General features: G+C 43.1%; 1 protein-coding gene across 1 annotated transcript in view; it reads left to right on the top strand.

The window, feature by feature from the left end:
• The window catches only part of WNT3A (Wnt family member 3A), a 110,227-nt gene that overhangs the window by 23,538 nt on the left and 59,021 nt on the right, over window positions 1-27,668 (top strand). The window lies entirely within an intron of this gene.

The raw sequence follows: 27,668 nt of genomic DNA, 5'->3' as shown, positions 1-27,668 counted from the left end.
ATTTGTCCTGTTTTGGTACCAAGGTCAATTGCTGTGGAAGACTGGACCGCCATTTTTGACGTTGACTACCCCACAGTGTTGTTTGTTTCTAATATCAGAGAAAGGCATCTAATTTAACATGACAGAACTATATTATAATAGGTATTGTTTATTAAGCAACATGAGATGCAATCAAAGACCGAGGACGCGTGGCAGAAATAGTTTGTCATATTAGATGCTACCAACTTTATTAAGAAGAACTTTTAAATGCACCTTAATAAGTCACCTGTACATCTTTAGACTCCAGAAGAAAAAAAATTTGGGGACAATGAACACAGTGGCGTAGTGAGGGTAGGAGGCGCCTGGGGCAGTGGTGCCCCCTGCACCCTCCTTTCCACTCCCCCCTCCCGGCTCCTTCTACACCACTTTTGCACCCTCCTTTCCCATGCCCTGTACCTCTTAAAATCTTCACCAGTGCAAGCAGCTTCTCCAGCTTGCTTCTCGGGCTGGCTTTCCCTCTGATGTCACTTCCTGGCCCCGCGACCCAGAAGTGGCTTCAGAGAGATCCAGGCCAGCTCGAGCAGTGGAGTAGAGTAGTTGCTCATGCTGGCAGAGATTTTTAAAAGCTTCGGGGGACAGGGGAAGAGGTCTGCCCCGCACCCTTACTACGCCACTGAATTAATGTATTAAGATAGGCACTAGAGAATGACATGGGGACAAATTTTTTTGCCGTCCCTACAGGAACTCGTTTTCCTGTTCCTGCCCCATTCCTGCAAGTTCCATCCTCATCTGCACAAGCCTTAAACATTTTAAAATCATAAGTAGCAACATTCTAGAGCTCAGATTGTGATGTCATAATGCCTCATTCCACCAATGCCTCAGCTCTGTCCTCATCTGCACAAGCCTCAAACACTTTAAAATCCTAAGTAGCAACATTCTAGAGCTCAGATTGTGATGTCATTATGCCTCATTCCACCAATGCCTCAGCTCCGTCCTCATCTGCACGAGCCTCAAACACTTTAAAATCATAAGTAGCAACATTCTAGAGCTCAAATTGTGATGTCATAATGCCTCATTCCACCAATGCCTAAGCTCCGTCCTCATCTGCACAAGCCTCAAACACTTTAAAATCCTAAGTAGCAACATTCTAGAGCTCAGATTGTGATGTCATTATGCCTCATTCCACCAATGCCTCAGCTCCGTCCTCATCTGCACGAGCCTCAAACACTTTAAAATCCTAAGTAGCAACATTCTAGAGCTCAGATTGTGATGTCATAATGCCTCATTCCACCAATGCCTCAGCTCTGTCCTCATCTGCACGAGCCTCAAACACTTTAAAATCCTAAGTAGCAACATTCTAGAGCTCAGATTGTGATGTCATTATGCCTCATTCCACCAATGCCTCAGCTCCGTCCTCATCTGCACGAGCCTCAAACACTTTAAAATCCTAAGTAGCAACATTCTAGAGCTCAGATTGTGATGTCATAATGCCTCATTCCACCAGTGCCTAAGCTCTTTCCTCATCTGCACAAGCTTCAAACACTGTAAAATCATAAGTGTTCGAGGCTTGTGCTGTTAAGGCAGAACTTACAGGAATGGTGCAGGGACAGCAACAGCGACAAAACTCACGGTGACGGGATGGGGAAATTGAGTTCCTGCAGGGACAGGGAAGCCTTTGTCCCTGTGTCATTCTCTAATGGGTACTAGAGGCATAATGAAGGGACTGAGATCATACCCATCACATACCCTGGCTAAAAGAGTGAGGTTCCCTGCTGTCATCGTGTGGGTACTTTTATAACAGGCTGCCGGGGATAAAGAGTAGGAAGGCTTTCAGATGATATTTTATTTAAAAAAAGGCACCTAGGGCCAGATTCTATAGGAGGCACATAAAGTTAGGCATCTATCTTAAATGCTCAAACCACCTTAACAGCTTCAATTATGAGCTTTAACCATAATGGGCATAAAAATTTTAATTGGTCAATAGGCGCCTACCTGAATGGCCTAGCAGCGCCAAATGACTAATGCCTGTGGGCACGTTTGGGGGTGGAGACATGCATAGGCGCCGCTAAGCGCAATCCTGTAGTCAGCATTCTAGAAGGGATCATTGCCATATCCGAGAAGGTTGCATAAGTAATCCAGATAGTCCAAAGTGATGCATACTTTACTGTTTAAAGTACCCACCCACTTATAGAATTACAGTGGTACCTCGGAATCCGAACGCCCCAGAACTCGAACGAGTCGGTTCAGCGAACGGCCACCAGGATGGTCTTGGGGCTCAAGGATCTCACGTATGAAGAAAGATTTAAAAAATTGCGGCTGTACTCACTTGAGGAAAGAAGAGAACGGGGAGATATGATTGAAACATATAAGTACATTACGGGACGCGTCGAGTCGGAAGATGATATCTTCTGGCTCATGGGACCCTCGACCACCAGAGGGCATCCGCTGAAAATCAGGGGAGGGAAGTTTCATGGCGACTCCAGGAAGTACTTCTTCACCGAAAGAGTGGTGGATCATTGGAACAGACTCCCACTCCAGGTGATAAAGGCCAGCAGCGTGACGGATTTTAAGAGAAAATGGGATACTCACGTGGGATCTTTAAGGGAGTGAATTCAGGGGGGGGGATACTTGGAATGGGCAGACTTGGTGGGCTATAGCCCTTTTCTGCTGCTTTTTTCTATGTTTCTATGATTTGGAATCCGAACTTTTTTTTTCTTCATTTTTGCCCCGGAATCCGAACGCTGGTTTGCAATCCGAACGAACTACAAGCGTTGCTCAGCCTAAAGCTTCCCCTCTGACGCAGCTTCCTGTTTCCGCCTGGGAGGGAAGCTTTGGGCTGAACACCACTTGCAGTTGTCGTTGCCGATCTTGCTGTCTTGCCGCTGGGGATCTCGATCTTGCTGTTTCAGCCAGGTAGGCCCGATCTTGCAGAGTTTGTGGAACCAAGGAACGAATTAATCCAGTTTCTATTCTTTTCTTTTTTTTAAATATTCTTTATTCATTTTGAAAACTTACAGCAAGCGTACAGGAATATATCATTAGTAACAACAATAACACTTGTAATTCTCATATAATTCTAAAAACATAAAAATTATATCCCGTCCCACCCACCTTCTTTCAAATATTATAATCAATTATATCATAAATATAATATAAACACATAATATAGTGAAATTTCCAGAACAACTATTTGTTTCCTCTTTAAATTGTTATATTTCCTTTCAAGTATTGTCTATTCAACTTGCAAAAGAACATAAATAAAGCAAAGAGCACAATATAAAATTTTATCAATAGTGCATCAGGTTTTATACCATGTAGCTCCAAAAATGTTCCAGGAGATGCAGGAAGTTTACCATCCAAGAACTCTGAGCTCAGAAACAAGTATGAAATTAAATCTGAACAGAGGTAGGGCAATCATGAATTCCAGGATATCAGTAGGAGGTGTAAAGCTCTGGAATGCTTTACCAGGTTCTTTGCGATTATGTGTGTCCAGATTTGGATTTAAAAAAATGACTGAAGACACAATTGTTTGTGAATGGCTTTATGTAATGCATCACTTGCATAAGAGATTAGAGGTGTTGTGAGATGGGAACGGAGATTTTGTGAAGGTATGCGAGAAATCCTGTTATTGCATACCGGTTTTTAAAATCTGAGGGCGCGATTTGATTGTTTTTCAGGTCAAACTGTTTATTGGCATTTCAGTAGTACAATAAACAAGGAACACAACCAACAAGGTAAGTTCAAGCAGAACAATAGTAATGCAATAACAAATTATTATCTATCAGGATAGCCAAGTACAGCCAGCGGATTACTGAAACTCAAAAAAAAAAAAAAATACAAAGAGAAAAAAAAAAAAAAAAAGATGAGAAATCATAAGGTAAGCAAAAATAATAATACATAATAAATGACCGTTCAGCTACAAAAACCAGAGACATCAATCAGAATTCTTATCACAGTGGTTCAGAAATAGGGCAATATCATAGATACATCATAGATTTGATTGTTGATTTCTATCAAAGGAGGTGTAGGGCAAGATGTTTTTGATGATTCTGTAAGTATTGTTTTTTTTTATTTTTTATGTATGTTTTCTATGTAAACTGCATAGGTTTTATAAGGTATAAAATTTTTTATAAATAAAATAAATTGCACCTAGCGGATGACTGACAATTATGCCCCTCAGCACCTAGAAGTTAGGCACCATTTATAGAATCAGGGCCACTGAGCAGGATATAATAATAGGTTGTCACAGTTGGGAAGCCAAGTAGATGCCTATTTCAAGCTTACTTACCTATGGGCATCTACTTAGGTGCCATTGTCTCGTACTCGAGTCCTAGTGACTTGATGAATTACTTTTTTATAAAGAAATCAGTTTTGTGATAGTCCAGTAAGGTCCTCCAGCGTCATCCCCATGGTTGTTTTCAACATGTCTAGCCATCTGATTGCAGGTCGTCCTCTTCACCTGGTTCCTTCAATCTGCCCAAATATTATGTCCTTCTCCAATGATCTTTCTCTTTTGCCAGTGTGACCAAAGAAAGACAGTCATAACTTCAGCATTTGGGCTTCAGGTGACATAGCTGGTTTGATCTCTTCCAGAATTGATTTGTTAGTTCTTCTGGCGGTCCACAGCTCACCTATATTCCTACTCCATCACCAAAACTCAAATGAGCCAGAAAACAATGCATCCAAGATGGCCGCGATTGTCTGAGTGCCGGTTAGATGGTGCAGAACGTTTTTCTGTGCTCATACCTTTTGAGTGGGTATTTTTTTCTTCCTGATGCTGAAGAGAAGGGGAAAAAGCGCTACTGAAGCCTCGCACCACTTGGAAACCCCCTCCCTTGGAATGATCAACAAGATTCTGAGGCGCCTACAGAGAGAGTCTACTTTGTTGAGGAATAGCCCACTAGAGTCACAGGCACAGAGTGATGCCATAGTGGACGTCTCTGGGCTAGATGCGACGCTGAGCCCTGACGCTTGAGCCCCACTTCCACCACCGCAAGGAGCCAGCTCGCCACGGATGGGGAATGCTTCCAAGGAGGTTGTTTCCCCTTCCCGGGAGGCTAGTACACTAGTGTGCCAGGCATTGGATTCCTTAATGGGCTTGATAAACCCTAGCATGGACCTTGCATTGGCGTCAATGATGAAGCAAGATAAGCAAGGCCAGCATGAGAAAAATTTGCTGGTTGAGCAATCTAAAACTATGCCTAAAGGTTTTTTCCCAGTCACTAAACCCACTGAAGTTACTCTAGATTCTATATGGGACTTGGTAATTAATTTGGAAAATTCACTAAGTCTTCAAATTAAGGATTTGGAGAAGAAAAATCAAGACCAGAAATAAGAATTAAAAGATATTAAACAGGACTTAATTTCTACAAAAAGTAATATTGAAAAATAGAGTGTGCAGATGTATAGCAAATTCAGGAAATATTGATAAAAGATAATGTTGAGGAAATTTGGAAATGATGGAAAATAATTACCGCTCCAATAATTTACATTTGTTGAATTTTCCTAAGGTTACATCTATAACACCAAGAGAAATGATTAGGAGGTATTTTATTGAGATTTTGAATTTCACTGAGGAATCGATACCTCCTCTTACACAAGTATATTATTTGCCAATAAAAGAGCAGGCTCAACAAGAAATTCAATTGGATATAACAACTATCTTAGAAATAACAGGTAAGGATATGGCTAAACCTAAAACCCTCTTAATAACGGTGTCAGACAAGAATTTGATTATTAAATCCTTTTTCAAAAGTAGACAGAGAGAATTTCTCGGATATAAAATACAAATTTTTCCAGACGTATCCAGAGAAACCCAGAAACGGAGACGCCAATTTTTGATTCTTAAACCTGGCGTAACTTCTCTAGGGGGTGTTTTCTTTCTTCGATATCCTTGTAAGTCTCAGAAATATGAATTTTTTTGATCCGATTCAACTAACTAATTTTCTATCTTTAAGATTCCTTGAAAGAGAGGGAACAACAACTTAAATGAATATATTTTGACTCCCAGTTAAGCTATCAAATATATCGCTTTCTTTATTTAGAGTTGCGTCTAATTCTTATAATCACTCATGTGTAAACCTTGGATCTTAAAGTTGAGGACTTGAGATTGTTTAAGCTGTTATTTATAAATGTATTTGTTCATTTTCCTTTAACTATGTGAAGTTTACACAATCTTTTCTGTACAAGATGTTTCACTGCTTGATAATTTGGTTTAAATTGGATTTTTTAAAAATCTCAAATGAGTCAATCTTCTTTAAGTTTTGTTTGCTTAGTGTCCAGCTTTTGCAACCATAATTGAGCACTGAGAAAATGAGTGCGTGGACAAGTCTGATCTTCGGTTGGAGTGTTATTTCTTTGTCTTTGAATACGTACTTTGTCAAGAGCCTTTATTGAAGAGTGACCCAGTGCTATTCTGTGATTTCTTCCCTGCTAGTTGCTTTTTTGTTTACAAAAGAGCCCAGGAGATTGAAATCCTTTACAACCTCTATTCTATCACCTTCAAGCTCAAAATCTTCATCTTCCTCTATTTTCATGATCTTTATCTTGCTCTAATCCCATGTTATGACTTTCGGCTTTGACTTTTCTCAGTAGATACAGCATGTCTTCTTTGCTGCTGGTGATGACCATTGTATCATCTGCATAATGCAGGCTGTTTATATTTCCGCCACCTATTAGGTCCATTTTCAAAACACTAAGATGTCTAAAAAAAAGCATAAATCGGCACTTAGATGTCTTAATTGCCAGGAAGTCCAATTTTCGAAACTGTCTTTCTGGATGTCTTGTGAGTCGTTCTACCCACTGTGTGTCCAGAACTATAGAGAGGCATGTTATGGACGGGCTTAGCACTTGGACGTCTTGCGCTAATGATTGAACCTTTTCTAAGATGTCCTGGACACAACTTAAATGTTGTGAGCTAGACCTGTTATAAAAACCATCCAAGTGCAGAAAAGGTACCCAAACTGACCAGATGATCACTGGAGGGATTATGCTATGACCCCCCCAGCCCCCCCTTCACCCCACACACACAATCCCCCACTGGTCACTGATCCCCCTCCCACCCCTCAAAAATCTGAATGAAACAGAACGGGCTACTGGGCTTGATGGACCATTGGTCTGACCCAGTAAGGCTATTCTTATGTTCTACTAGAACAGCACACAGGTGTCTTAAGTAGCCTTGTGGGTGAGCTAGTGAACCATAGAGAGGAGGACTCTCAAACAATTCCCAAAGCCACAAAAAGGTGAGTAAATAATCTATAAACCAGATACTTCAAAAATGATGTACTCAATAGCATGCATTTCTAGAGAGAGGAAAACCCATGTCAATCTAACCACTACATTTATGGTGGAAATCCTACTATACTTCCACATAGGTGTCACCTGCAGCCATAAGGGCTATTGGGGTGGTAGACAGGTGGGTATAGTAGGTTTTGGAGGAGTTTTGGAGGGCTCACCGAAGAAGCCCGGCAGGAGGGATGCCCACTCCCTCCTGCCAATACCCCCAAACCTCAACACCCCCCTGACACCTCCCAAACATCAACACACACCGACACCCCACAAACCTTAACCCTCCCCATGTACTTCTGGCACCCTTTATGTGACATTCACAGCAGTGCCCTCTAAGGTGCCCCACTGCTTTATTGGTCTGTCTATATGGCCAGTCCATTACATGCTGGCTCCTCCCATGTCCAGATGGTCTGGATTAGGACATTTTGAACTTGTATGGTTTTGTGGTTGAAAATGGCGAAGAAAGTTAGATATCCTAAGGTTGGACATCCTGGTGGCCAAGACATCTAAATCAGTGATTTACAAAAAAATAAATAAATAAAATTGGATGTCTTGCAGTACTGACAAAAGATCTTTTTTGGTGATTAATAGTCCAAGTAAGACACCCAGGAAAAACTTAGGGTCTCTTTAACAAAGCAGCGGCAGTGATTCCCACGCGGCAAACGCAATGCAGCCCATTCAATGCCCATGTACATTAAGAGATTCTTAGCTCAACCTTTGCTGACCTTCCAATAACCACCCAATCTGAAGCAAAAATGGGAAAGCAAGCCCCCAACACAAGCTCAAAACTACGGGAATGGCTCAAGACCCACCCCTACCATATCAAGCTGCAAACTGATCAAGCATGTATCAGGATTTCACAGCTACCCATGCGAAGCTGAGATTCTGCTCCGCATACCATGGCATAGGAGTGAGGTTCATTGCATTTAGAAACACTGCCCCGGAGAAACGCATTCCACAGAAGGGGATCCAACTCAAGCTGTTCTCCTAATATTGTATACTGCATATTATTCAGTGGAGAAAATTTGAAGAAGAAGAATGGTATGTTAAGGACTCAGGCCAGATGTTAATGACAAGAAACAATTCACATAGGCATCACATCGGAGGCTGCAAACAAACCAAGGTGACAACTCCATGGGGGAGCACTTCTCAAGATTAGGACAATGCATCGCTGATTTTATGATCAGGATGCTAGGAGGGAACTTTAAAACAATCCAGGGATGTAAAGCTTTTGAAGTTAAAATGATAAGATACTTTGGCACTAACAAGGAAAGACTTGGGTATCCTAAATCCTTATCGTGTTATAAACTATTAAATTTTACTGCTTTGTCCCCTTCTGATCATACACTTAGCTCTCCCTCCTCAGCTTTAGATTGCCATCGGAATGCTTATCGTGATTCATTTCTATATTCTTGCGTTTCCATCTTTTGTATATTCCATCCTATCCTGAAGAAGGATGTTTTAGCTCCCAAAAGCTAAGCAAAAAATGTATTAGATTAGGCCAATAAAAAACATATAGTAACATAGTAGATGACGGCAGATAAAGACCCGAATGGTCCATCCAGTCTGCCCAACCTGATTCAATTTAAATTTTTTAATTTTTTCTTCTTAGCTTTTTCTGGGCAAGAATCCAAAGCTCTACCCAGTACTGTGCTTGGGTTCCAACGGCCGAAATCTCTGTTAAGACATACTCCAGCCTATCTACACCCTCCCAGCCATTGAAGCCCTCCCCAGCCCATCCTCCACCAAACGGCAGAGCATCTTATATTCTATTTAAGAACATTTTGCTAAAACGGTAGCACCTTTTAGGGAGGCTGCATCAATAGTGTGTCGGTCTGTTATTCATTCATCTGTGTGTACCTATCTATTTATTTATGCATGCGCCAACAACTAGAAACATAGGGCTCAGTAGATCAGGAAAGTGAAGAACTGTCAGTAGTCTCCAGCTGCCACCAGGCCCAGAGGAAAGCAGCAACAAACAACTGTAGTTGCATCCACAGCTGCGATGGTCACGTAGGCCAAGTCCAACTTGGAATCTTGCAAATTTGGATTTTGGACTCAGGTGACTGCTAGAGACTAAGGGACTCATTTTCAAAAGAGAAAGGGGCTGATTCTGTCAGCGGGCATTCCAATTCTAGACCTACTGCCACCTACAATAAAAAAATAAAAGCTCTCTGAGGCAGGCCTGTAGGCATTTGTTGCAGGTCTAGGAACACCTAAGCTTGCCCAAGACTGGGCATGGGCATGGTTTCGCCCGGAAGTGACACTGGGCGAATTTAAGCAACTGTACACGTCTCCCTAGAGCCATGACAAACACCGGAAATGTACGTTTCAAAACCTAAAAGTAGATGCAGATGGCTCAGCTGATTGTGGCAAGGGAACCACCGATCAGCTGAGCCGGCAGGCCTCTCAAAAGCTATGGGGGGGAAAATACCTCTGCTGCGATCAGCTGAGCCAGCTGCGGCAGGGAACCCCCAGCAACCACCCCTGAAATCGGCAGGAGGGATACCTATTCCCTCCTGCCACCAGCTTGCGATCTCCCGACACCCCCATGAAGAACCATCAGCAGGAGGGAAGCCCACTCCCTCCTGCTTCCAGCCCATGATCTTCCGACACTCCCCCTGAAGTAACCCGGCAGGAGGGATATCCACTTCCTCTTGCTTCCAGCCCATGATCCCTGGCACTCTCCCTAAAGTAGCACGGCAGGAGGGATGCCCACTCCCTTCTGACGAGACCTCCCCCAAACCTCTACACCCCTAACACCTCCCAAACTTCAACCTCCCTGATACCCCTCAAATCTCAACCCTCCCCAATGTACTTTTGGCACCCTTTATGTGAAGTTCACAGCAGTGCCTTCTAAGGTGCCCCGCTGCTCTATTGTCTATATGGCCAGTCTATTACAATGATGGCCTCTTCCACATTCAAATGATGTGGATTACGGCGTTTTGAACTTGGATGGTTTTTTGTTTGAAAATGGCGAAAAAAGCTGGACGTCCTAAGGCTAGACGTCCTGGCGGCCAAGACGTCTAAGCTGGCAATTTCCAAAAATGTTTGGATCTCTTGCAGTACTAACAATGGTTCTTTAATGATTTTATGGTTTTTTTTTAAATTTCCCAGGTTCTGGATTGAATGCCATGTAAATTGTTGATTAATCCAAGTAAGATATGCAGGGAAAGATGTGAATGAATCAGTGCGTACCCACCTGTATGACAGCATGAGATGTTATGGTCAGTCCTATGAGAGCAGCAAGCAGGTCTCTGGAATAGCCTGGTGGGCAGTGCAGTGGACTCTAGAGAAGGGGACCCAGGCCCATGTTCTGCTCTAACTACTACACTTGTGGTGAAAAATGTGAGCCCATCAAAACCCTCCTAAAACCTACTCTACCTAAAACTTCCTGCAATTCAGGAAGTTGCTTAAAACCTACTTATTTGTTCAAACTTTTTTTAAAGTGAATACTTAACATTGGTTTGAATTAGGTTTGAATAGGTAAATGGTTTATTAAAGTGAAGAACGATGGTAGTCAAGAACAGTTTGAATGCTTTCATATTGTGATTATGCAGATAGACTATTGTAACTTTGTATTTTCCTCTACTTAATGTAGGTCTTTTTATTTTGTGATTTTATTCTGTATGGAAACTTTTAATTTTGCAATTTTATTATGTATGGAAATTTGTTTGCCGCCTTGGATAAAGGCGGATTAAAAATGTTTTAAATAAATAAAAATAAAATAAATATAGGTGATACCTGCAGGCAAAAGGGCTATTGGGATGGTGTATAGTTGGGTACAGTAGGATTTGGAGGGCTCACCATACACTATAAGGGGGTTATGGTGAGATAAGTACCGTATTGCCCCATGTATAGGCTGCGGCCTTTACATAGATTTTACTAACATGAGTACTGGGTGTGGCTTCCTTATATGGGGCGGCCGATCTAACGACATTCCCCCTGTAAATCATCCCCCCCCCCATACCTTTTAAAATAGCTCCTTCTCACTGGATGGCTGCTGGCTGCCTCCTCCAATGTCGCGGGCAGCGGTGTAGGGCAGGAGTCATCTTTTTGGCATCCAACCTTGCCCCATGCTGCTTCTTGAATGGTTGCTGTCAGTTCTCACGAGTCCCGCGAAAACTGACCCTACTGGTGCTGGCCACGACATTGAAGGAGCCAGCCAGCAGCTGTCCAGCGAGGGAGCTATTTTAAAAGATATGTGGGGGATGATTTACAGGGGGGATGCCGTTAGATAGGCCGCATAAACACCAAAAAGTCCAACAGGACAGAGAACCCATGGGTATAAAACAGTACAAAAGGAAGTGGGAACGGACAATGAACACTCCACTGAAAAACACTGATGTAAAACCAACCTGTTTATTTCATAAAAGGACACAAGCAGAAGTGATTTTGGTTACTCTGGCATGTTAGTTGGACCGAGCTTTGTTTTATCCCAGACCTGTCATCTGTGAACATATACGCCATAGGTTTGGTTCCATTTATAGTGACCCCTGATGCAGGCGTTCCTCAGATGCCGAAACACAGTGCTTCTGCTTGTGTCCTTTTATGAAATAAACAAGTTGGTTTTACATCAATGTTCTTCAGTGGAGTTTTCATTGTCCGTTCCCACTTCCTTTTGTACTGTTAGATAGGCCGCCCCCATATAAAGAAGCCACACCCAGTTCTCATGTTAGTAAATTCTATGTATAGGCCGCGGCCTATACATGGGGAAATACGGTACATATCTCACCATAACCCCCTTATAGTGTATTTAAAAAGGTAAGGGGGGACTCCAGCTTATCTAAGGGGGCGGCCTATCTAACAGCTTTAAATCCTATATCGGCGTTTCCTACGTCCTATACAATGGGGTGGCCTGTACATGGGGAAATATGGTACTAAGGACATTTGCTGTGAGGTTCACTACAGTGCTCCTTCAGGTGCCCCATTGCTCCGCTGGGATGTGGGTGTGGCCAATCTACTAGAAATGTTGGCCGCTCCTATATCCTAATAGCTTGTTTCATGCATTTTTCCTTTGGATGTTTTCATTTTTGAAAATGGTCAAAACATACAGGGCTCCTTTTACTAAGGTGTGCTAGCGGTTTTAGCGCCCACGCTAGACACTAATGCCTCCATAAAGCTTGCGTTAGTATTTTTCGTTTAGCGTGTGATTTTCACACGCTATATCTTCAGCCCGCACTAAAAACGCTAACATACCTTAGTAAAAGGAGCCCATAGACGCACTAAGAGCAAACACGTCTAGAAAGGTCATGGGGGGGGGGGGAGGGAGGGTGGAAGATAGATGTTTTGCAGTTTTGAAAATAACAATTTCTTTACTATATTTATGGATTCAACAGAACGTCCAAACTTGGACTTAGATGTCATATCCAAAATGCCCCTCTGCTCTGATAACTCTGAGGACTAGGCCAGAAATAAGTAAAATGTGCAGCCATTGTGGGAGGCAGTAATTCAACAGGAAAGGGGGAAGAATGACCACAAAAAAAGAGACCAAATATTAAAACGATGCACTTTCTTGAAAAGGCTAGATACAGCCATGTTTTGGCAATGATACCTGCATCAGCATCTAAAATCTTCACGAAACCATACAAATAAACCATGTAAATACATTATTCCTGTACAAACCAACAAGCAATGATTGTATAACAAAATTTAAAAAGCAATCAATGATAATATAACTAAATTATTTTATCTACAAGATTTTTCTTTTATTTACTCCGTCCTTTAAAAAGCTGCACTTTGTCCGGGTTTTGAAAAGCTTTCTCTAAGCATTGCGTCGGGAGGGGGGCAATGCGGTGATGTCACATACGTGCGTGCACGTGATGTTATCGTGTCACGTTCACGCATGCGTGGATTACATCTGGCGCTGGGGGAGGGGCTTGGGGCAAAAATGGGGGCGTGACAGGCAGAACAGGGCGGAGCGGGGCGGGCCTGTGGGCGTGGTCATGGATACGGCTTTTCCTTCGGGAAAATCTGGTAACCCTAGTTCTTCACCATAGGTGAAATGCATTCATAATTAGCACAGGTGTATCCATGCTAACTGCACCAAGCAGCAGAATGCAGTACAGCTCCCATAACCAGCCATTTTCTATCCTATCCCATGTCTTGCAGTTGACACAGCTATTAGTGAACACTGTTATGCTAGCATAGTAACAGTTACTGCAAGTCACTAATTCATGGGCTAACTCTTTAGCGGTAAACAGGCCGCGGGGTGAATAGAGTGCTACGCACTGCAGGCGATTCATTCAGGAAGCAGAAACAGGCTGCCAAAGCAGAAGTCAAACACTAGAGTTTCCAGGATGTAAATTAAAAACAGACATTTAAAAAAACTATATTATAGGTCCAGGACTGGAGTTCTTTTACTTAAATGTGTTAAAATTTGCAGTTATCAAAGCTTAACACAGAAAATAAATAGTGAGCAGTAGCTAAAAATGGAATAAAGAACTATTGGAGGCATGCCCAGCATATTGTTATGAAGTATAGGGGTTATCAGACCTCTGGATTTACCCGGACATGTCCTCTTTTTAGAGGACATGTCCGGGCGTCTGGACAGCTTTTCCAAAACTCGGCATTTTGTCCGGGTTTTGAAAAGCTTCCAGCTCAGGACCACGTCAGGAGGGCTTCTGTGCATGAGCGGATGCCACGCAGTGACGTTATATGCATGCATGTGACCTCAGAAATACAGGATGTCCGGGGCGGTACTTGGAGAGACCTCCCAGGAAAGAGACTTGGGAGTTCTGATCGACAAGTCAATGAAGCCGTCTGCACAATGTGCGGCGGCGGCAAAAAGGGCGAACAGAATGCTAGGAATGATTAAGAAGGGGATCACGAACAGATCGGAGAGGGTCATCATGCCGCTGTACGCCCTCACCTGGAATACTGTGTCCAGCACTGGTCGCCGTACATGAAGAAGGACAAGGTACTACTCGAAAGGGTCCAGAGAAGAGCGACTAAGATGGTTAAGGGGCTGGAGGAGTTGCCGTACAGTGAGAGATTAGAGAAACTGGGCCTCATCTCCCTTGAAAAGAGGAGACTGAGAGGGGACTTGATCGAAACGTTCAAGATAATGAAGGGAATAGACTTAGCAGATAAAGACAGGTTGTTCACCCTCTCCAAGGTAGATAGAACGAGAGAGCACTCTCTAAAGTTAAAAGGGGATAGATTCCGTACAAACGTAAGGAAGTTCTTCACCCAGAGAGTGGTAGAAAACTGGAACACTCTTCCGGAGGCTGTTATAGGGGAAAGCACCCTCCAGGGTTTCAAGACAAAGTTGGACAAGTTCCTGCTAAACTGGGACATACGCAGGTGAGGCTGGACTCATTTAGATCACTGGTCTTTGACCTGAGGGCCGCCGCGTGAGTGGACTGCTGGGCAGGATGGACCACTGGTCTGACCCAGCAGCGGCATTTCTTATGTTCTTATGTTCTCATCGCATCACACCTGTGCATGCACAGATGCCCTCCTGACAGGGCTCTGAGCAGAAGAACAGGTTGAGGGGGCGGAGCTGGGGGGCGGAATGGGGCATGACTTAGGCAGAATGGGGCAGGGCTCGGTGGAACTGGATGGTCCTGGGGGCGGGGTCCTGGGTCCAGATTTTACACTAGTAAAATCTGATAACCCTATTATGAAGATCCTACTGTTATGAAGGTTGATTAGCTTGTAGTACTCTGGATGCAGTTTGTATGGGAGCACTAAGGCCGCCAAAAGGCACCAGCAGGCATCTAAATCGCACATGCTGGAGCCTAACTTAAGTGTTTTCATTGGTTTTAAGTGGCATGATAATTGATAGCACCATTAAAAATCAATTTAAATCACCTTAAAAAAAAGTTTGACACCCTCCAGGACCAGCGCCTGGATCCATGGCGCATAATGGTGCTTAGTGACGCCAAAATCCGGAAATGGGCTTGTTTAGGGGCAACACCGGGCTTTGGTGTCACTGGGTGCCACTGGCTGTGATTCTACAAGGACCCTAGGTGCCGCAAATGTAGACCTGTAAAACCCTGGCCTACATTTCTGGCACCTAAGGTCCTTGCTAAGCGCCAGTATCTCCAATTCTGTAAGTGGCACCTGTCTGTGATTGACACATGGTGGATGCCAGTTTTCTAGGTGCCTTCCACATCAGGTGCCGCTTACAGAATTGGGTCCTTAGTACCTCCAAATTAGAAATTTGTAAGTGATCCCACCCTAACTGCGCATTAAGTTGGATAGTTCCTATGGGCTCTATATGCTCCACCTCCATTCTCCACTCATGCCCCTCATAGGTGCTGCTGCGATCTTCAAGGGGTGGTGTTCTGGCAGGAGGGATTGGGTATCCCTCCTGCTGTGATCTTCAAGGGGGGTGGGGGATGTCCCGGCAGGAGGGATTGGGCCCTCTTGCCGGCAATCTTCAGGTGCAGGTGGGGGGGGTGTTTCAGGCAGGAGGGATTGGGCATCCCTCTTGCCACGTTCGTTTGGGGGGATGACTGGCAGCCGCTAAACATCGCAGCAGGAAGACCCCTTTCTGTGATAAGATTAGCGGCTGCATCTACCTACAATGTAGGCCAGCATTTTGCTGGTTTACATTGTAAACGTCTCCAGCTGGACTAGGGAGATGCGTATGGCCACCTACGTTCGCCTAAGATGCCTTCCATTGCAAACCACGCCCAAGGCTAGCCTAAGACAAGCTTAGTTGGGCATGCGGGCCTCCTGAGGCTCCTGGGGGCGCCTCCAATGTAGGCGGCCTGCCTCAGGAGCTTTTTTTCTAAAAACATGCATCCCAAATGGCTGGTTAGATAGCAGTAGGACACCTACCGCTGCCTACAATCAGGACGCAGTTTATAGAATCAGGGCCAAACAACCAAATCTAAAAAACCTCAATGACTTGATCAGAGATCTTGGTTTTGCCAAGTCCAATGCTGAGCTTTTGACGTCTAGGCTCAAGCAGTGGAATTTGTTGGATGAAAGTATGCAAGTCATAGATCAGAGGAAAATGATTAGCCCTGGGTGTCAAATACCCTAGGCCTTCAAGACATCTTCCCTAATCTGTCAAAGATCAAAGCTGATGTTTGCATTGGACCACAAATAAAGAAGATCCTGGAGTGCATGGAATTTCCCAAGAAGGTAACTAGGAAAGCGAAAACGACTTGGAAGAGCTTTGTTGTAGTGGTTTGGGGCTTCCTGGGCAATCAGAAGGCTAAAACCTACATGGAGCTGGTTTAGAATCTGGTGAAGAATTACATTAAAATGGACTGTAGGATGCCTCTCAAAGTCCATGTCCTTGATGCTCTTCCTCTCTTCCCTCTCTCAGTGGTAAAAAAGAACCTTTAAGAGATTTAGCTCTTCTTTTGCTTTTAAATTAACCGAATTCTGGAATGCTTTACCGCTTACATTAAGAAGTTTAGGTTCTTTTGCTTTATTCCGGAAAGTTCTGAAAACTTTTTTGTTTGCTAAACATTTTGGAAATTAATTATTTCAGCCTACTTTTTCTTGTTAAATTTGCGTATTATGTTTTATCTTTATTGTAAACCGAGTCGAGCTCCTCTTGGTTGATGACTCAGTCTATAAAACTAAGGGGTCCTTTTATCAAGCTGCGCTAGAGGGGTTAGTGCGTTGGACGCGCTAACCCCCACGGCAAGCAAAAAAAACTAATGCCTGGTCAATGGAGGCGTTAGCGACTAGCACGGAAGGCAGTTTAACGCGCGGTATTCTTCGCGTTAAACCCCCTACCTTGATAAAAGGACCCCTAAGTTTTAGTTTAGCTTAGAACATGTAGGCATACTCAGAGGAGCAAGGTGATCACTTCCAGCAGGATATAGTCGACTTCAAATACCGCTACCAAGGACAATATAATGAGAACACGATGGGAGACTAGTACATCTGGGGGTTGATTCGTGAAAGCAACTTAGAATATAATTGCAAATCTCGAAAAACTACTTTCTTCTAAATCTTCTGTGGTCATCTTTGTATAACTTCAATATAAATACATATTAATTGTGATCCATACGTAGCTTTTTATGACTATAAGAATGAAAAGATGAAAATTCAGTGATTTCATATTTAACATAGTTAAATTGCAAAATTTGACTATCATGGTCACAAAACAGAGTCTTGTGGAAATAACAGATATTTTCTATACTTTTTAAGAATGAGCAATTAGGACATTACATTTAGGGCTCCTTTTACAAAGGCGCGTGAGGGCCTTACCATGCGGAATAGCGCACGCTAAAATGCCGCATGCGCTAGCCGCTCCCGCCTCCTCTTGAGCAGGTGGTTGTTTTTCGGCTAGCGCGTGCAAATCCGTTGCTTGCGCTAAAAACGTTAGCGCACTTTCGTAAAAGGAGCCCTTACTGCCCAGGAACAAAAATTGTGTTACGCAGTATAATGATATAAGCACTCTGCACACACTCCAGGGAATTATGCTTGAAAATAAGAACATAAGCAGTGCCTCCGCTGGGTCAGACCAGAGGTCCATCGTGCCCAGCAGTCCGCACACGCGGTGGCCCAACAGGTCCAGGACCTGACACTGTAATCCTCTATCTATACCTCTCTATCCCCTTTTCCAGCAGGAAATTGTGCAATCCTTTCTTGAACCCCAGTACCGTACTCTGCCCTATTACGTCCTCTGGAAGCGCATTCCAGGTGTGCACCACCCATTGGGTGAAGAAGAACTTCCTAGCATTCGTTTTGAATCTGTCCCCTTTCAACTTTTCCGAATGCCCTCTTGTTCTTTTATTTTTCAAAAGTTTGAAGAATCTGTCCCTCTCCACTCTCTCTATGCCCTTCATGATCTTGTAAGTCTCTATCATATCCCCTCTAAGTCTCATCTTCTCCAGGGAAAAGAGTCCCAGTTTTTCCAATCTCTCAGCGTTTTTCCAATAATACATCATAGTAGACAAAGCAATATTCTGGAACTAAATGCACCTACCTGGATGCATAAAATGAATAGATATCTAGTACTTTTACATTACATTACATTACATTACATTAGGGATTTCTATTCCGCCATTACCTTGCGGTTCAAGGCGGATTACAAAAGGTTAGTTTAAAAAAAAACAGAGTTACAATGATTAGCTAGAGAGGTAAGTTGTAGATCTTATAAACATTTAGCAGGTTGTTGAGGGTGAGGTGGTTTGTAAAAGAGTTAATAGGTGGTCATAGTGGGAGTTCTTTTGTTATTATTAGTGCAGTAGTGGGTAGATCAAGTGTCAGTTTTAGAGTTACTAAGCGGTCGTGATGTTATTGCTGCTTCAGGAATTTCTTGAAAAGTGTGGTTTTTATTTCTTTTCTGAACGTCCTATAGTCTGGGGTGGTCATCAAGAGGTTGGAGATCTGGTTGTCCAGCCTTGCGGCTTGGGTGGCTAGGAGGCCGTCGTGTAGTTTTGTTCTTTTTACTTCCTTGATTGGGGGGGGTATGAATGGGGCGTGCGTTTTTCTTTGTCTTGTAGTGGGTGCTTGTATGAAGCGATTGTTCAAGTATGATGGACTGTCTCCGTGTAGTGTTTTGAATAGTATGCAGTAGAATTTGAATTGGATTCTTTCTGGGATTGGAAGCCAATGTGAGTTGATGAAGGCTTCAGTGATGTGGTCATGTTTTTTTCAATGAGTAGATGAGTCTCAAAGCTGTATTTTGGATTGTTTGGAGTTGTCTAATCGTAGTTGCAGGGCAAGGAAGGAAGAGGATGTTGCAGTAGTCCAATATCCCTAGTATTAGGGATTGTACTATAAGTTGGAATTGTGTTCTTTCAAAGAATTTTCGGACTTGTCTCAGATTTCTCATGATTGCGGATGATTTCTGAATTGTTTTATTTATTTGCGGTTGCATAGTGCAGCATCTGTCTATGGTCATGCCAAGTAGTTTTATGGTGGTTTGGATGGGATATTTGATTGTGTTTATGTCTAAGTTGGTTGTGGTTTGGATCTTGTCATTTTCGAGAAGGATGAATTTGGTTTTGTCTTGGTTGAGTTTAAGTTTGTGATTTTTCATCCAGGTTGTGACTGTTTCAAGTATTTGGTGAAGTTTGTCTGTCATGGTAGGTTTAGAGTGATCGTATGGGATGAGGATGGTGATGTCATCAGCATAACTATAGGTGGTTATGCCCATATTGTCCAGATGCGTTCATAGAGAAGCAGTGTAGAGATTGAAGAGGGTGGGGGATAGTGGAGATCCTTGTGGTACGCCGCAGGGGTTTGACCAGGATTCTGACTTTTCTTTGTTTGATTTTACGCTGTAGGTTCTGAGTTTTAGGAATCCTTCAAACCAAGAGTATACTTTATCTGAGATGCCTATTGCGTCTAAGATCTGTAGAAGGATGTTGTGATCCACTAAGTCGAATGCCGCAGTTAAGTCCAGTTGTATGAGAAGCATTTTTTTCCCTGTGCTAAGGTGTTGTCTGACGGTATCCATTTTATTGTGTTACATTATGTAAAAATCATTTATTTATTTATTCAGTTTTCTATACCGTTCTCCCAGGGGAGCTCAGAATGGTTTACATGAATTTATTCAGGTACTCAAGCATTTTTCCCTAACTGTCCCAGCGGGCTCACAATCTATCTAATGTACCTGGGGCAGTAGAGGATTAAGTGACTTGCCCAGGGTCACAAGGGGCAGCGTGGGTTTGAACCCACAACCTCAGGGTGCTGAGGCTGTAGCTTTAACCACTGCACCACTCTAGAAATCAAAATGTAGTAGAAGTGAGCCAAGTATAGGACAATCAAGCCATTGTGACATCACTGATGAGGTTGGCTCTTAGGCATTGGTGGAATGAGGCATTGTGATGTCACAATACCAGCTCTGGTTATCAGAGGCTGAAGCTTTTCACTCTATTTATTTATTCAGTTTTCTATACCGTTCTCCCAGGGGAGCTCAGAATGGTTTACATTAATTTATTCAGGTACTCAAGCATTTTTCCCTGGCTGTCCTAGTGGGCTCACAATCTATCTAATGCAGTGTTTCTCAACTCGGTCCTGGAGTAACCCGTTGCCAGTCAGGTTTTCAGGATATCCACATTGAATTTGCATATACTTGAATTTGCATACACTGCTTCCATTATATGCAAATGTCTTTCATGCATACTCATTGTGGATATCTTGAAAACCTGACCGGCAAGGGGGGTACTCCTGGACTGAATTGAGAAACACTGATCTAATGTACCTGGGGCAGTGGGGGGATTAAGGTACTTTCCCAGGGTCACAAGGAGCAGTTTTGAACCCACAATCTCAGGGTGCTGAGGCTGTAGCTTAAACCACTGCGCCACTCTCGCCATCTATTGTAAAAGAAAACAGATCTAGATTAAAGGTCCGGAACGTCTTTAAGAACATAAGAATAGCCTTACTGCAGGGGTGTCCAATGTCGGTCCTCGAGGGCCGCAATCCAGTCGGGTTTTCAGGATTTCCCCAATGAATATGCATGAGATCTATTTGCATGCACTGCTTTCAATGCATATTCATTGGGGAAATCCTGAAAACCCGACTGGATTGCGGCCCTCGAGGACCGACATTGGACACCCCTGCCTTACTGGGTCAGACCAGTGGTTCATCTATCCCAGTAACCCTTCTTCACAGTGGCCAATCAGGTCACTAGCACCTGTCAAAATCCCAGATTGTAAGCTCTTTTGAGCAGGGACGGTCTCTTCTTTGTTTTGATGTACAGCACAGCAAATGTCTAGTGCAGGCATGAGCAACTCCGGTCCTGGAGGGCTGGAATTCAATCGGGTTTTCAGGATTTCCCCAATGCATGAGATCTATTTGCATGCACTGCTTTCAATGCATATTTATTGGGGAAATCCTGAAAACCCAATTGGATTCCGGCCCTCGAGGACCGGAGTTGCCAATGTCTGGTCTAGTGGCACTATACGAAGTTTGGAATCTTTCATCTGGATCTGTTTTATTTTGCATCAATTTGATACAGATCTGTATAGTATATTGTAAGCAGCAATTATGGAATAAAACAATTGTAGAAACTCTGGTGGTGTTTAGATTGTGAGCCCACCAGGGCAGATAGGGGAAATGCTTGAAGTACCTGTATGTAAACCACTTTGAGTGTGGTTGTATAAACTACAGAACGGCTATATACAAGTCCCAATCCCTTTCTTTACTTCTCCCTTCCATATTCCCCTACCATAGTTTCTTATATGGCGCATGTACTAGAGAATGACACAGTGACAAAATTTGTCACCGTCCTCTCAGATAACTGCGGGAAACAATCCCGTCTCATTCTTTAGTATCTATGTCAACCTCAGTCCTTCTATACCAGCATTCTTCAATGCAAGGCTTGAGGGTCAGTGGCTGAGCCCATTCATACTCTGATTCTTATGTGAGCTAAGTATTGGATAATGAAGCCATTGTGACATCACTGATGAGGTTGGCTTATAGGCATTGGTGGAATGAGGCATTATGACATCACAATATCAGCCCTGGAATGTTGCTATTCTTTGGGTTTCTGCCAGGTACCAGTGGGTTGGCCACTGCTAGAAACAGGATATTGGGCTTGATGAACCTTCGGTCTGTCCCAGTATAGCAACGCTTATGGTTTTATGTTCTAACCATCCAGTGTCATTCTTTAGTGTCTATCTCAACCTCAGTCCTTCTACACCAGCGTTCTTCAATGAAAGGCTTGAGGGTTAGTGGCTATGCCCATTCATACTGATTCTTATGTGAGCTAAGTATGGGATAATGAAGCCATTATGACATCACTGATGAGGTTGGCTTATAGGCATTGGTGGAATGAGGCATTATGACATCACAATCTCAGCTCTGGAATGTTGCTACTCTTTGGGTTTCTGCCAGGATACTGGGCTTGATGGACCTTCGGTCTGTCCCAGTATGGCAACGTTTATTGTCTTATGTTCTAACCATCCGGTGTCATTCTTTAGTGTCTACCTCAACCTCAGTCCTTCTACATCAGCATTCTTCAATGCAAGGCTTGAGGGTCAGTGGCTGTGTCCATTCATACTCTGATTTTTCCCTCTCTCCTTAAAGAATGACATGGAGATGGTTTCCAGCGGTTATCCGGGGAGGGGGGGGGGGGATGGCAATGTGATGAATGTTGTCATCGTGTCATTCTCTATCTTGTACCTCTGCTAATTAGACTGTGCCATTGGTGGCTCTGCCCCTGAGAAACAAAAGGTCTATGTAAGAAGGGGACTGACTGACAGAGACATTAGCTGTGTAGCCTAAAAATAAGCTCTGTACTCTTGTGCTGTTTTTTCTTTTTTTGCTGTAAGCTGCTGGGCTGTGGGGGGGGGGGGGGGATTGTTAAGGAAGCTGCTGGACTAGAGATGCCAAAGGTGGCCCATCCCAAATAATGAGATTGAATGCTAATGAGTAAGATTTTTCTCACAGCACAAAGTATAATTTTGGCATGATGGTGAAGGGACTGAGGCCTGAGGAAGGGCTGCTAGGTACCATACTTATATTGATAGTGATGCCTTCATGTTCACCTAAAAAATGCAGTGCTGTATTATGAATGACATGTTTACATATTTTAAATAATTATTTCAAGTACTTATTAACACTAAAACATATACTCATGATTCGACTATATTTACGGAAAGATCCTCCAAGAGGCAGTGCCTCAGTCTGAACTTGATCGGACGCAGATATGCTAAAAGGAACTACTTCAACACACAGATCCTGGAAAATGTTTTACAAACCCTGTCCGAATATGTGACAAATGAAAATAATAAAAAAAAATTTGATGTCACCTCAGTAAGGCCTACATACTGTAAAACACTACGTACAAACATGTGCAATAATAATAATAAATTTTATTCTTGTATACTGCCATACTATTTAGTTCTAGGCGGTTCACATTCAAGAGAGACTGAACAGTTCAGTGACAATACATTCTTAGAGAATACAGAGTATAATTGACGTTTAATTTACACATTTTTCAAAAAGATATGTTTTCATACCATACAATAACAGTACTAACTCCCAGGACTCAAAGAGCAATAGCCTTATTTGTGAAAAGATTGCATGGTAAATATAGGGTTACCAGATTTCACGACATAAAATCCCAGGCATGCGACCCCGCTCCATTCCCGCCCCAGCCCTGCCTTCACACAAACCTCCTCTTAAACTCGCGGCTGTGTCTGGGAGGGCCTCTGAGCATGAGCAGATGCAACGCAATGATGTCACATGCATGTGTGCATGCATGTGATGTCATCGCTCCTAGACACAGCCCTGAGCCTTACAGGTTAGAAAGAAGCCGGACACCAGGACAGTTCTCTAAAAAGAGGACATTTCCGGGTAAATCCGATGTCTGGTAACCCTAGGTAAATATTACACCGCCTAAGTAGGAAACAGAATAAATAGGTTTGCAACATGGTCTCTCCTCTGCAACTACTGCATTTGTTGGCTGAATACCACACCTCACGTGTGCAAAACACAGACAGACTTTACACTTGGGTGGGTTTGGGCAACTGTTAAGGACCAAATATATGAGTGGAACACGGACATGTCATGGGCGTGTCACCATAATGCACACAACTTATACAATACTATCACTTGTGCATATTACACGGTGCACTTTGGTGCCCTGCTCACACTAAGCCATTGATCTATGGCAGGGATCTCAAAGTCCCTCCTCAAGGGCCACAATCCAGTCGGGTTTTCAGGATTTCCCTAATGAATATGCATTGAAAGCAGTGCATGCGCATAGATCTCATGCATATTCATTGGGGAAATCCTGAAAACCCGACTGGATTGTGACCCACAAGCCCTGTCATAGAGGGAAATGGTTGAAGATTGGTAACATAGCAGATAAAGACCCGATCAGTCTATTCAATCTGCCCACCCTCCCCAGCTCCCACCCATCCCAAGGCTGATCTTTTGATTTATGGGCTCTTCAGCCAATTAGGAACAGGGCGTTGCTTTAGTAGGATTTTTCTGTTCTTTCTTTATCCTTCCAGGTGTAAGGTGTATGACTGGGAAACATCGTGTCCCCAAAGCTTGTTTATTTGATTGCTTCTGTGGGGATTTCCTGCTACTTCTAGTGGTGCAGTTTCAGAAAGGTCCAAAATAATGAAATGATCGAAAACACAAGAAAAGCAGATGATCCAACACATCTTATTAGTAACTTGAAAGGCCAATAGGATAACCTATGGACAATATACCTTTATTGTTATTTACATCAACTTGTGAAGCATTTTTTTAAACAGTTTATATATTTTCTAAATTAAGTAAGACCTTGCAGATACAAAAACCAAGGCAAACTGTTTTAAATTAAATAAAGAAACAGTGATCTTTCAAGTTTCTGATGCAATGATAAAACTGTAATGATCCATCTTACATACCCTACCCAGGTCACACTCCTGCCCTTCCTCCCCCCCCCCCCCCCGTACCTCATCTGCTCGCTCCGGCATTGGCTTTCCATCTGACGTCACTTCCTGGCCATGCGACCTGGAAGTGATTTCAGAGGGGAACCTGGCCGGCGCGAGCAGCAGGCCTGAGAAGGCGCTCGTGCTGGCAAAGATTTAAAGAGGTACAGGGATGGGGGAAGGGAGGGCGCGAGCATAGTGTGGGGGTGGAGAGGTGCTAGTACCCCCCACCAAGACGGAGCCCAGGTTGATTTGCCCCCCTCCCTTACCATGCCACTGGGTGTAAGCCCTTTTAATGAACGCTTAGGGTTACCAAGTGGCTCCAAATCATAAGGGGCATTTTTGATCCTTCCAGACCTGAATAAGTCCCATGCAATGCATAGATTTGAGTTGAAATAATCATTCAGTTAGCCAAGTTCCTGCTGAGCCAGAAAGTACGCAGGTAAGGGTAGTATCAGTTAGGGCACTTGTCTTTGACCTAAGGGCCGCCGCATGAACGGACTGCTGGGCATGATGGACCAGTTCTTTGACCTAAGGGCCTAGCAGCGGCAATTCTTATGTTCTTAAGTTACCCAAGAGGGCCAGTTCTGGATTTTAGGCAACCCTATCCTGATGCTTTATGGCACCAATAACACTGACTAAGGACTACAAATCCCACAATGCTTTGGGATGTGAGCTATAAACCAGGACTGGCCCAAAAAGTCTCACTCCTGGAACCGGGTAAGTTGGCAGCTCAGCTGATATAGTGACGTGATCAAATACTTTAAAACAAAGAGAACAGGTTTTAATAAGGCTATCAACTATTTCACCTATTATATCATACATAGAATTCTTGAAACACTAGCATTGCAACATATTGGTCACCTCTGTCAAACTCCCCCTCTGCCACCTTTGTACTGAGTTGTAATGGCATGCACAGGCAACTTCAGGTCTAGCTGACAAGTTAAATCTTCTGTAAATGTGCTGTGTCTTTACTGATCTAATGAAAGGAGGTTAGCTTTTGAAGGGATGTTGCAATGGTTCTTCCCTTTTCTGCCTCTCTTGGGTATAAATGATTGCTATATAGCTGGGGTCTACAAAGTATGGCCCATGGGCCACATCCTGCCTGTGATATGATTTTATCCGGCCCGTGGAAGAATTGTGCGGAAATGCGCCAATTGGACTAATTTTCCAATGAGAATCTGCAAACAAAAAAACAAACCACACGGGGTGTTGATAGATTTCAAATGCATTAATTAAAATTCTATAATGGAACCTCTGTGCCTTGATTCTGTTATTGAATTCTCCTCTACGGCCAACTCCAAACTACGTTCCTTCTACTTTGATGCACCGTATGCTTAGATAAAATTGCCTGATTTGGTAAGTCAAGCTCCGTCTCTGGCAGTATTTAGAGAAAACCAAAAAAAACTCTGTGGAGTGACGATGTTCCCAAATGGACTTTATTTGAAAGTATCAAAGTACCAAAGGTACACTAAAATCATCCACATAAAAGTAAATCATCCAAATAAGAGCCTTAAAGGACCTAGTCCACTAGGGATACAGGACCCAACACGGTCCACGTTTCAACACAAAGTCTTCTTCAGGGGTCCCTGGGGGTCCTATAAAGGTGTTTTGGGAAACAATTGTGTGGTGAACCGGAAGTGAGACACTGCTTGCATTTGGGAACATCGTCACTCCACAGAGTTTTTTTGGTTTTCTCTGGATTTTCTTCTTTGTGGATATTTTGGGGTCAATTCCTTTTGTTTTCTGGCAGTATTTAGACACAGACTCAAAGCTTTGAAGATGCTTTCAGTTCCAAACTTCAACCCACCTTCTATCACCCATATCTGTCTTATCGTTCCCTCTGTAATCCCCCCTCCCCCAAGCACTGTGTATAGAAGCATCTTCTTGTCCAGTTTGTCTGTCTTGACTAGACTGTAAGCTTTTTTGAGCAGGGACTGTCTCTTCTATTTTTTATTTTTATTTTATTTTAAGTATTTATATACCACCTATCAGAGTTATCTAAATGGTTTACAATCAGGTACTCAAGAGTTTTCCCTATCTGTCCCAGCGGGCTCATACTCTATCTAATGTATCCCCGGCAATGGAGGATTGAGTGACTTGCCCAGGGTCACAAGGAGCAGCATGGGATTTGAACCCACAACCTCAGAGTGTTGAGGTTGTTGCTTTAACCACTATATCACTCCGGTAGACAGCAAACTTGGCTAGGCTACTTCACTGATGTCACTAGACAGACCTACAGTGTCTTTCGGAAAGAATTAAAAACCACCTTGTTCAAGAAATTCATACCCTAGCCAGACTTTTCCACCCACAATTAGAGCCATCTCACCTCACCTAAATTCCTTCTTCACCATAATAGGAACCCGTTATTCTTTGTCTGCCATAACGTCCTCCCCACAATCATTACCCAACTTCCCGCTGGTGCCCGATCATGTTAATGTAATATGGAAACACGTACATTCTTCAACAACCTATGTATATTTTCTTCTAATCCATCTTGCACCTTGTAATTCTCTGACCGCACATTGTTCTCTTATCTACATCCGCTCTGCAGTTCGCTGATTGTATAGTGTTACTTATTGTGAACCTTGTAATTCACTGACCCTGTAACTCACCTTGTACTTTCACTGACCGTTCAATGTTCTCTTATCTACTTATACCCTGTAATTCGCTGTTTGTACAGCTTTTCTTCATTGTGAACCGCCTTGAAGTCGCAAGATTATGGCGGTATAGAAAAATAAAGTTATTATGATTATTATTTTGTTTTGATATATGTCTAGCAGTGCTATAGAAATTAGTAGTAGCATTAGTAGTACAATAGGGTAAGTTATAGGATTATCCCCATTATGCCTGGGAAAATAATTTTATTTTATTTTTTTAAATAAATCTTTATTGATTTTCTAAATATTAACAGTGCAATACACAGGTATATAAACCTAAAATAATTTTTTTAAAATGATGTGGGTGTATGTGGAGGGAGTGTCTGCAAAGGTGCCTTGGGGCCCTTCTCTTGAACAGTACTGAATATTCTAGCAGTAATGAGGTCTAGTTATGCATCCCAAGGGCTCCTTTTACTAAGCTGCGCTAGTGGTTTTGGCGCACGTG

Source organism: Geotrypetes seraphini, chromosome 2 (assembly GCF_902459505.1).
Source record: "Geotrypetes seraphini chromosome 2, aGeoSer1.1, whole genome shotgun sequence".
Classification (NCBI taxonomy): Eukaryota; Metazoa; Chordata; class Amphibia; order Gymnophiona; family Dermophiidae; genus Geotrypetes; species Geotrypetes seraphini.
This window is presented reverse-complemented; position numbering and strand designations above follow the sequence as displayed.